This window comes from Capsicum annuum, chromosome 6 (genome assembly GCF_002878395.1).
Source record: "Capsicum annuum cultivar UCD-10X-F1 chromosome 6, UCD10Xv1.1, whole genome shotgun sequence".
Classification (NCBI taxonomy): Eukaryota; Viridiplantae; Streptophyta; class Magnoliopsida; order Solanales; family Solanaceae; genus Capsicum; species Capsicum annuum.
In genome coordinates this window covers 167,734,897-167,745,819 of record NC_061116.1, presented here as the reverse complement: position 1 = coordinate 167,745,819, position 10,923 = coordinate 167,734,897, and the positions used below count along the sequence as shown (strand labels likewise).

The following is a 10,923-nucleotide window of genomic DNA, read 5'->3' as shown; positions in this document are numbered from 1 at the left end:
AATCTATATTTCTATGTCCATTCGGGAGGAGAATCATAGGATAGAATAAAGAAATTAAGGAGAAAGGTTCTTATCCTTTTATAAAATAAGTGGTCTGAATTAGCATCTATGATAGGGATATACCTAGAAGCCTTGATTGGTTTAATTTCAAGAAGATAACTTTATACTGCTTGTACGATCACATACAGTTGCGTGTGCATAGGGACGTAACAATTTTTTGGTGTCGTTGCCGCGGATAAGTGTAATTAGTGAATTTCTTAATTTTTGGTTTTTGATAATAAGTTTAAGTGTAACAACTTGATCTTAGCTGCTGAATTTTAGCAGGTTTAACTGAATACTGGACTGGCTAGAGATAAAGAGTTGGTAGAGACTTTTACAAAAATGGAATTGATTTTTCATCAGAGGCTAAGAGCTCAACATTTCATTCAACAGGATCAGATGGCTGAAATACGAGATCCTTATGTTATTGACCAAATATTGGAAATGTTCCAGCTCCTGTTATTCCATTTGTTCCTATTCAACTAGCCGCAAAACCTGTTCATGAGGCGGTAATCCCACGTACGAACCATATGACTAATAGCATTCGGAAGCCTGAGCCAGGAGGTCGGTGGGAATTGAAACAAAATATGGTGCAGTTGTTGAATTCTACTAGGCAATTTCATGGACTTTCACACGAGGATCCGCAACAGCATATACATACCTTCTAGAAAATAAGTGATACATACATTCCTGAAGATGTGAATGTTGATTATGTCAGATTGACACTCTTCTCTTTTTCTCTAAATGGGAAGCAAAGAGGTGGTTACATGCTGAACCACCACACTCCATCACTTCTTGGGAATATTGTGCTTGAAAGTTCGTTATTCGATTCTTTCCATTCGAGAAAACTGTATGATTGAGGAGTGAGATCTTAAGTTTCAGACAAAAAGATGAAGAAAATATCTACCAAGCTTGGGAGAGATTTAAAGGCATGCTCAGAAATTGTCCTCATCACCATCAAGCGAATCATGTCTTGGTGCACACATTTATAGAAGGCCTTGATTTGAATACAAAGATTCTCTTAGATTCAGCAGCAAGAGGCCAAGCTTTGGAGAAAACTTATGAAGAGTTATATACACTCTTGAATCAAATCTCACAAGGGAATCCTGACTGGCATGCAGACTCAAGGAGTGTTTCTAAAAGGGTTGCAAGGGTATTAGAGGTAGATCAGTTCACTGCATTATAGGCACAGATTACAGCAATGTAAAACCATATGACTACTCAGCTGAACAACCTAAAGTTGGGTGTGACACAACTAGCAGCCTCAGCAAATATAGTTCAACAGGTATATTTATGGTGTGAAGTTTGTTGAAGTGGAGAGCACAAAGCAAATACATGTTCTGTTAATCTAGATTCAGTTAACTACGTAGGGAATGCAAATCATCAGGGTCAACAGAATTTTGGCAACACGTATAATCCCAATTGGAGGAACCACCCCAATTTCTCATGGGGTGAAAATCAGGCACAGAATGCAAATTAGTACAAAGGAACTGTGCAAGAAAATCCATAATCGGCTTAGAATAATCAGGCGACCGCTCAGAATAGCAATGTAGAGGAGTTGATTAAGAAGTTTATGGCTCAACAAACACAGTTTGTGGCAGACATAAAGACTCAACAGGCACAGTTTGCAGCTGAGTTGAAGAGTCAACAATTGCTTACACAAAATTTAGAGTTGCAGTTAGGGAAAATTGTAGGATCACAGAATACAAGGCCACAAGGAGCATTACCTAGTGATACAGAGGCCAATCTGAAGTAGGTAATATGATTACAACAAAAAGTGGGTTGTAAACTAAGGAGATGTTTTAGGAGCAGAAAAATCCCCCAGTTATTGATGACAATTCAAAAGATAATGCAGAGTTAAAAGTCAAGGAAAACAAGGCAAATGATGAAGTTCGTGTGGAAAAGAAGACTCTTCCCTTACCCTTTTCTCAAAGGGCAAGGAAGCATCAAGAGGAAAAAAGTTATAAGAAGTTCTTAGATCTTCTGAAGAAAATTCAAGTAAACCTTTCTTTTATTGCCATTCAACAAAGTATGCCAAAATATGCAAAATACTTTAAGGATATTATTGCCAATAAAAATTGATTGACCGAATATTCTACAGTTGCACTTAATCAAGAGTGCACGTCCAAAATACAAAATAAACTGCCCACGAAATAAAAGAATCCAGGTAGTTTTACCCTGTAGATTACCATTGGACAGACTATTTGTGCACGTGGATTGTGTGACTTAGGAGCTAGCATAAATCTCATGCCCACATCATGGTATCGAAAGATGGGTCTTGGGAGTCCTAAACCCACGACTATTGTGTTGCAGTTGGCAAATAGGTCCCTCACTAGGCCAGATAGGATTGTTGAAGATGTGTTGGTGCAAGTGGGATCTTTGATTTTACCGATAGATTTTATGATTCTTGACTTTAAGGCTGATTTTATTATTCCATTTATTTTGGGACGACCCTTCTTTGCAACAGGAAAGTCACTCATTGATGTGGCAGATGGAAAAATGACAATGCGAGCACACGATAAAGTAGAAGTTTTTGATGTGTACAAAGCATTGAAAATACCATCCATATATGAGGAGTTGTAATCTATATCAATTTTTAATTTTGCTTCAGATTGGCAGTTGTTGTTTTCTGATGATCTATTAGAGTGAGCTTTGATGGTTCATAATCTATAAAAAGACGTAGAAGCATTGGAATTGGTCCAGGTTATGAATTTGGTAGTAGTTGAGACAAGAAAGTGTCGTTCGAGCCTTTGAATAGGCCAATTGGTCCATCCCCCAAGCCGTCAGTCGAAGAAGCTCCTAACTTGAAGCTTAAGGTTCTTCCTCCTCATCTACAATATATTTTTCTTGGTGATCAAGATACCTTTCCTGTTATTTAATCTACAGGATTATCATACGTACAGCTAAAGGAAGCTATAGTGGTTCTAAAGAGAAGAAGAAAGGTGATTGGTTGGCAAATATCTGATATTACAGGAATCAATCCAGCATTTTATATGCATAACATTTACATAGAAAAGGGTTACAGACCTAGAGTACAGCAACAACGAAGGTTGAATCATGTGATAAAGGAAGTGGTTAGAAAAGAAGTGATTAAGTGTTGGATAATGCTATTGTCTACCCAATTTTTGATAGCAAATGGGTGAGTCTAGTGCACTGTGTACCAAAGAAGAGAGGAATGACTGTAGTGACCAATGAAGATGATGAGTTGATTTCCACACGTACAGTGACCAGTTGGAGCATCTGTATTGATTATCGAATATTGAATAAAGCGACTCGTAAAGATCACTGTCCAATTTCCTTCATTGACCAAATGCTGGATAGATTGGCGGGAAAAGAGTATTATTGTGTTTTGGATGGGTACTTCGGCTACAATTAGATAAGAATAGCATCAGAAGACCAAGAGAAGACCACTTTAACTTGTCCATATGGTACATATGCATTTAGACGTATGCCTTTCAGCTTATGCCATGCACCTGCTACATTTTAGAGATATATGATAGCAATATTCTCAAATATGGTGGAAGAATTTGTGGAGGTATTCATGGATGATTTCTCTGTATATGGTAATTTTTTTGAAAAGTGCTTGCAGAATCTTGATAGAGTCCTAGCTCGATGCGAAGAAACAAACCTGGTGCTGAATTGGGAGAAGTGCCACTTTATAGTTAAAGAAGGAATTGTCCTAAGCCATAAAATATCATTCAAAGGACTCGAAGTGGACAAGTCGAAGGTTGAAGTGATTGAAAAATCACCTCATCCAGTCATAGTCAAAAGAGTGCGGAGCTTTCTTGGACATGCAGGGTTCTATAGATGATTCATTCAAGATTTCTCAAAAATTGCAATCCTCATGTATAAACTTTTAGATAAAGAATCCAAGTTCCAGTATGGGGTTGATTGCCTGGAAGCTTTTGAAAAACTTAAGAAGAAGTTAACTGAATCACCTATTCAGATCACACCAGATTGGGAGTTACCTTTTGAGCTGATGTGTGATGCTAGTGACATTATTGTGGGAGCAGTTTTGGGTTAGAGAAAAGATAAAGTATTTCGCTGCATCTACTATGCTAGTAAAGTGTTGAATGATGCTCAAGTTAACTATACGATTACATAGAAAGAGATGTTGGCAGTGGTGTATGTATTTGATAAGTTTAGATCTTACTTAGTTGGCACTAAGGTCATTGTAGTACTGATTATGCTTCCATTAAGTATCTTGTGAATATAAAGGATGCTAAGCCACGAATGATTAGGTAGATTCTTCTATTGTAACAATTTGATCTGGAGGTGTGAGATAGTAAGGGAGCTGATATTCAAGTTGTTGACCATTTTCACGGCTGGAGGATTGACGTCATATAGTGGATGACTTCCTTAGTATTAAAGAAGAGTTTCCTGATGAGAAGCTATTGTCGGTTTATGCAAGTGAGTTCCCATGGTATGCAGATATTATGAACTTGATAGCTTGTGAAGTGTATCCTCCTGATGCCACCACACAACAAAGGAAAAAATTACTTTATGATTCTCGTTGGTACATTTAGGATGAACCGTATCTCTTCAAGTAGGGTCTAGATGGAGTCATTCATAGGTGTATCCTAGAGGATGAATTTTTTAAAGTGATATAAGAGTGATGCTCATATCCATATGGTGAACATCATGGGGGAGAGAGGACGGCAAGAAAAGTGCTACAATCAGGTTTTTTCTGGCCTACTTTGTTCAGAGATATAGTTGCTTTCGTAAAGAATTGTGATCAATGTCAAAGGTTGGGTACCATATCTAGGCATCATGAGATGACCCTCAATAATATTTTAGAAATTGATGTCTTTGATGTTTGGGGGATCAATTTCACGGGCCCATTCCCACCTTCAAAAGGTAATCTGTACATTATTGTAGCGGTTGACTATGTCTCTAAATGGGTGGAAGCTATGGCTATTCTGACCAATGATGCAAGAGTGGTGCTGAAATTTGTGAAGAAGAACATATTTTCAAGATTTGGTACACCAAGAGCAATAATTAGTGACGGAGGTACACATTTCATTAACACCTAGTTTAAAAATCTTCTTGCTAAGTATGGTGTGAGGAACAAGGTTCCCACTGCATACCATCCCCAAACTAGTGGATAGGTTGCGGTATCAAATCGAGAAATTAAGAAAATACTTCAGAAGACCGTGAAGAAAAGATTGGGCGGAAAACCTAGATGATGCACTTTGGGCCTATTGAATAGCTTATAAGATGCCCATTAGAACGTCTCCATATTGTTGGTGTATGGTAAAGTGTGTCACCTTCCTGTAGAGTTGGAACATTAAGCATATTGGGCGGTGAAGAAGCTGAACTTTGAGATGACTGCAGCGGGGAAGAAAAGGTTATTACAGTTGAATAAGCTTGAGGAGTTTAGACTTCATGCTTACGAAAATGTCAAACTATACAAGGATAAGACCAAAAGATGGCATGATAAGCAAATTTAAGAAAGAGTATTTGAACCCAAACAATTTGTGTTGTTGTTTAACTCACTACGTAAGTTATTTTTGAGAAAATTATAGTCAAAATGGTCTGGACCTTTTGAGGTGGTGTGTATGACACCTCATGGATCTGTGGAGTTGTGGAATAAAGAGAAGACGGAGAAGTTCCTTGTGAAAGGAAAATGTGTAAAGCATTATTGGGAAGATCACCCGGAGAAGCACAAGGAATCTATCACTTTTGCTGATGAGTGATAATGAGCTGAGTCATGCCATGACTTAAAATAAGGCATTATGTGGGACGCAACCGATAAATGTAATGTAATATAATAGGTTGTTTAAATTTTTAGTAGATGAAGAACAAAAAAAATACAAAAAAATGAGTCGTACCATGACCGAAAATAAGGTGTTTGGTGGGAGAAAACCCACTTTTGCTAACGTAATTTTGTTGTTTTTGATTGATGTACAGGAATGAGAAATTAGGTAGAGATAAAGAAGATGGTAAACATGGGATAGTGAGTATGTAAATAGATGATAAGTGGTGCAAAAGGTAAGGGGTAAGAAAAGATGCTTAAAAATCTAAGAAATTTGGCCTTAGAAAAATTATTGGATGCAATTTCCAGAAGATTGATGCGATCTTGGCGCATCGCGTCGATGGGCATAAATTTCATACTTAGAAAAAAATTTCAAGGCTACTTCCAGAGAATCGATGGGAACTTGATGCGTCGCGTCAATTATTCAACACGATATACAACACGTCACGTCGACCATCATTGTTGTGTCACATCTATAAATACCAAACTTAACCATTTTCACTCCCCTCACCTAAGCCTAACTGTGTGTCGCCCTATTTCCCCCAAAAACCCTAAATCACTCTTTAGTCAACTTTTGTCCAAAATTTCACAAGGTCTAAACTTCAACTTATTTTCTCTACCAAGACAAGATAAGTTTTCATTATACTATGAATTTAAATTTTGAGAATCAAATGTGCTTAAATATTGCTATGAATTATGTGATTTGAAACTTAGTTGATTTGAAATTTCAATCCTAAGGGATTTGGTTTCCATAAATTGAATTTACTCTGAATAGTAGTTGTTAAAATTGTGTGGGAATGTTAGGAGGTGATGGTGATATGTTGTTCTTGTTGGTTTGATGAATTATTCATATGGGAAGCATGGGTATTCTGAAATGTAAATAATGACTTAATTGATGTGGTAACTCTTAGAGTCGATATGTAATTTGATTTTCTAATGATGTGTTTTGTTGAACTATGTCTTCATTATCAATAAATTAGGATTTGTTTATTCACTACATGATAGAAATTAAGTGTGGGGTTGCACTGAAGTAGTATGGAATATTTGAATATGTGACATGCGTTGGTGACTAAATTGGGCTTTTATGAGATGACTTTGATTGACATGATGCCATGCGCTACGAGTTAAGGTAGTTTCTGTGTAGATGAACTGTAAGTAGACATAATGAGATAATTTTCTTTGTCACTTCCTAATGATTAATCGATGTTGAATGAGTAAAGTTGGATAATTGACCATGGACTTGTGAAATAAAAAAAGAAAGTCTGAATACATGAGTACATGTAATTTTTGTAGCAACTTGTGCTAGCAACTAAGTGTGGGGTGACATTCACACTTAGTGGTAGCTAGTGTTGAAGGTGCTTGTTTTATATTTTTGTGGGTTGTTGTGCTAAATAGGTAACATGTCTAGCAATGGAAAGAGCACAGTAGGGACATCAGGGTCGGCACACAAGAGGAGTGAACAAGCTCATAGAGTACCAGTAGCTCCAGAAGTTCCCAGAGGGCATCAATGGTTTAGAAAAAAAGTTGTTGCTGAAGTGGATAGAAAGTGGTATTTGCAACACAAGGAATCCAAATACTCAGCTGATCAGTTCATTAATCGGAGGACTTTGTTAAAGAATTGTCCTTCAACGGTGAGGAAGATTGAGGCTCAACTTATGGGGTTTCTTTTTTAGCAGCCAAGAGAATGCAATTCGAGATTGCTAAGAGAATTTTATGCAAACTGGAACCCAAGAGAGTCCGAAGTTGAGGTGCGTGGTCGGACGATCACTTTCACGACAGGCACTATTAATGAGTTGTTAGGTGAACTTATACCCTATACTGATCCCGAGCCACTAAAGATGATGATAATCTAACCCCCATATCAAGATATATGTAATCTCCTGTGCTGCAATAGATCTACGGTGAGGTGGATTCGCCATAAAAAGGAAGTTAAGAATGTTTTGCTTCAATTTTCTCATTTTAATAGGGAGGCACATCTATGGGCAAGAATTATCTATGCTTGCCTAGTTCATGGGAAACATGTGACGGAAGTGACCCATGATCGGGTATGTTTGATTTATGCTTTGATGAGAGATGATGTGGATGTGAATATTAGTTATATTATTTTCTCGGTGATGAGAAAGGCATAATTTTTAGGAGGAAGAAGATATGGATTTGGTGGATTGCTGACTAGATATTTAAGGTAACAGGGGGTGCCGAAAGAAGATGCAAATTATTTACCGCCTATCAGTGACAGGCCGCTTGACATTTCTCTCACAAAAAGGCCAGCTCCTCATGGGATAAATTTGACTATGCCCGAGCGTCACACTCGGAATGATGAGATTATGGCTCGAATGTATAGGTTTACCAAGCTTTTGCTAAGGGCGTCTAGGCGAGCAGTCACCCAATAGAAAATCTATGATGTAGAGTTAGATTATCCGTTAAGGCATTATGCCAAGACCATGTTGTAGATAGGTTATGTGTTCGATGTACCGGTGGATGATGATATCCCAACAGATAAGGAGAGGCTTATCGCATACTCTAATGATGAGTCAGACAAAGAAGAACAGTCTGATGATGATGATGACTCTGGTGATGATGTTAGTGATGGTAATGATGCTAAAGTTGATGATGTGCTTTCCATGGTGATATTTGAGTGAGAAGGTAGTATTACACCACCATGCCCTTTTTGCTAGCACTGGGACAGTGCTCGCCTTTAGTGTGGGGCGGTCGATCTTCATTTTCATCTTCTTCTTTATCTCTTCTATTTGACTATGTTGTGTTGTCTTGGTTGGATTAACAAACATTTTTATTTGTTTTGTGTTTTTGGATGTTTTGATAAATTTGTAAGTTGACAAGTATTGCCCTTTTGGGCAAGAATTATTTATGTTGGTTTATGTTAATGGTAGTATTTTATTTTACAATGATTAGGTGTTCCCTTTCTGGCAAATGTCGTTATGCAACCGTCCTTAGTTATTGTCTTCCCCTATGATGGATGGATGATGACTGCTTTAAGGGGATGCGTCTTTAGAAGCTGAGAAAGTAGTAAGACCCCGATTGCAACCTTTGAGGAATATACGTGTTGGAAATTTTTTTATGTGAAATCTCAATAGGTGTAGTTGATTTGATTGGCTTAATATTGAATTTGATAAAGTGCAAAAATCGGAGACCTTAAGGATCCAACTTGATTCTTAGCATGCACCGAGTGTGTGAGTAATTGTTTATATTCTGTATGTATGGAAATGACTAGAACTTGCCCGGTGTGTTTACAAAGCGAAATAAAGGGTGTGGGGAGTAGGAAGTGATTTAGGCATTTCTTTGTTTACGAGATTTTAAAAACTTTATTTGCCTACCCTTATGCATATTCTTTGGTAGCCTCATATGTAGCCGAATCCTGTTCTTTGGTAAGATTTTAATTTGATCCATATTTCCTAGAAACTTTAATGCAAATAATAGAATAAGGGGGGATTTGAAATACAAAATAGGAAAAAGGTGAAAGTGAAGCTATAAGAGAAGTAATTTGCGCATTTGTTTGTGATGGTTAGGAGTTAGAAAATAATGTATGATAAGAAATTAAGTTCTTGTTACCCAGTTATTGCGTTACAATGAACCTGTTTTGGCCCTGGTCCGTTAAGGAAAATGTACACATCAATTAAGACAAATTGCTAAGGTTGAGGGTGGCTACTATAGGGATGCATAATGAAATTTGGGATTTAAACAAAAGCTGAAATGTAAGAGAAAATACTCCTGCCACTTTCTCTGACCAAGACCAATGTCATCTCATGCACCACAACGAGATGAATCCAACCATAAAAACCTAAATTTTCATAGGCAGATCTTATAAAAAATGAGTTAAAATGTAAGCTATTGATCTTGGGTGTATTTATATGTCCAAACACCATTATTTACCCATGTTTGGACTTGTTTCGAGAATGAAAAGTATGTTAAACATGTTGAATTACTTGTTAAATTGTATTTCGTAGCTAACCGATGTGATTAGAAAAAACAGGGTTGATTTCTCATGGATTTGAAAAAAAAAATGGGATGCATATCATGATGAGGCAAAGGACATGCAAATCGAAGGAAAAAATATATGGAGATGCACGAGAATAAAAAATATGGAGAAGAATACCAGTGACATGATGCGATCTCAACGCGTCGCATCAATTGGTAACATTATGTCCCTTAGCAGAAATTTGACGAACAATTTCCAGTGCATTGATGCTACGTCAACACGTCGCGTCGATGTGTGATTTTTCTGAGTTAGCAGGAATTCCATGTTTAAATTCCAGTACATCAATGCGATATCAATGCGTCGCGTTGATTCCTCAATTTTTGACACTTAGCTGAATATTGAGGAGCAACTTTCAGTGAAACGATGCGATGTCAACGCGTCGCGTCGGGTGGTGACAAAATGAACTTAGCTTGATTTTGGAAGTGGAATTCCAGTGTAACAAGGCGATAAGGATGAGAAATGTTGGGTGATACAATGTGATTTGTGACGCATCACGTCAAGAGTACAGATCTGGTGAAATTTTTCCTAGTATAAAAGGAACACGTGAGCACAATTACAGTTGGTTGGGCAAGCATAGCAGCGGCGAAAAAACACAAAATTCTTTATTTAGGGTTCTTAATACTTCTTTTTAACTTCTTTACTTTAAGAATTATTTTGGGTATAATTAATTACTTATTTTGGATGTTAAATTCAAACATGAGTGGCTAAACACCCTTATTCTGGGGTTGAGACCACGAACATGATTACTCTTTTATATTCTTATTCATAGTTTCTTTTTGAATTATCATCTGGATTGCTCTTAATTTCTTGAGCTTATTATTTTGATGAGTGGCCACCATTAGAATAAATCTATATTCTTTTTGCATCCGGGAGGAGAATCGTAGGATAGAACGAAGAAATCAAGGAGCACGGTTCTTATCCTTTTATAAAATAAGGGGTTTGAATTAGCATCTAGGATAGGGATATACCTAGAAGCCTTACTTGATTTAATTGCAAGAAGATAACTTAATGAATCTAGAAGAATTGTTGTATCTCTGCGGGAGTTGTAGCTACAAGGTTAATACCAAAATCGTGGCATAAACCTTGCGAATCAACAACTCGATAACCAATTAGACTGTAATAAGAATAGAGAATT

General features: G+C 37.2%; 1 non-coding gene across 1 annotated transcript; it reads right to left on the bottom strand.

Annotated features, from left to right (window-relative positions):
• Positions 1–892: 892 nt before the first annotated feature.
• LOC124899764 lies at positions 893–999 on the bottom strand. The gene has a single exon (XR_007057328.1). It is a non-coding gene; the product is annotated as a small nucleolar RNA R71 (small nucleolar RNA).
• Between the last annotated feature and the right edge of the window lie 9,924 nt (positions 1,000–10,923).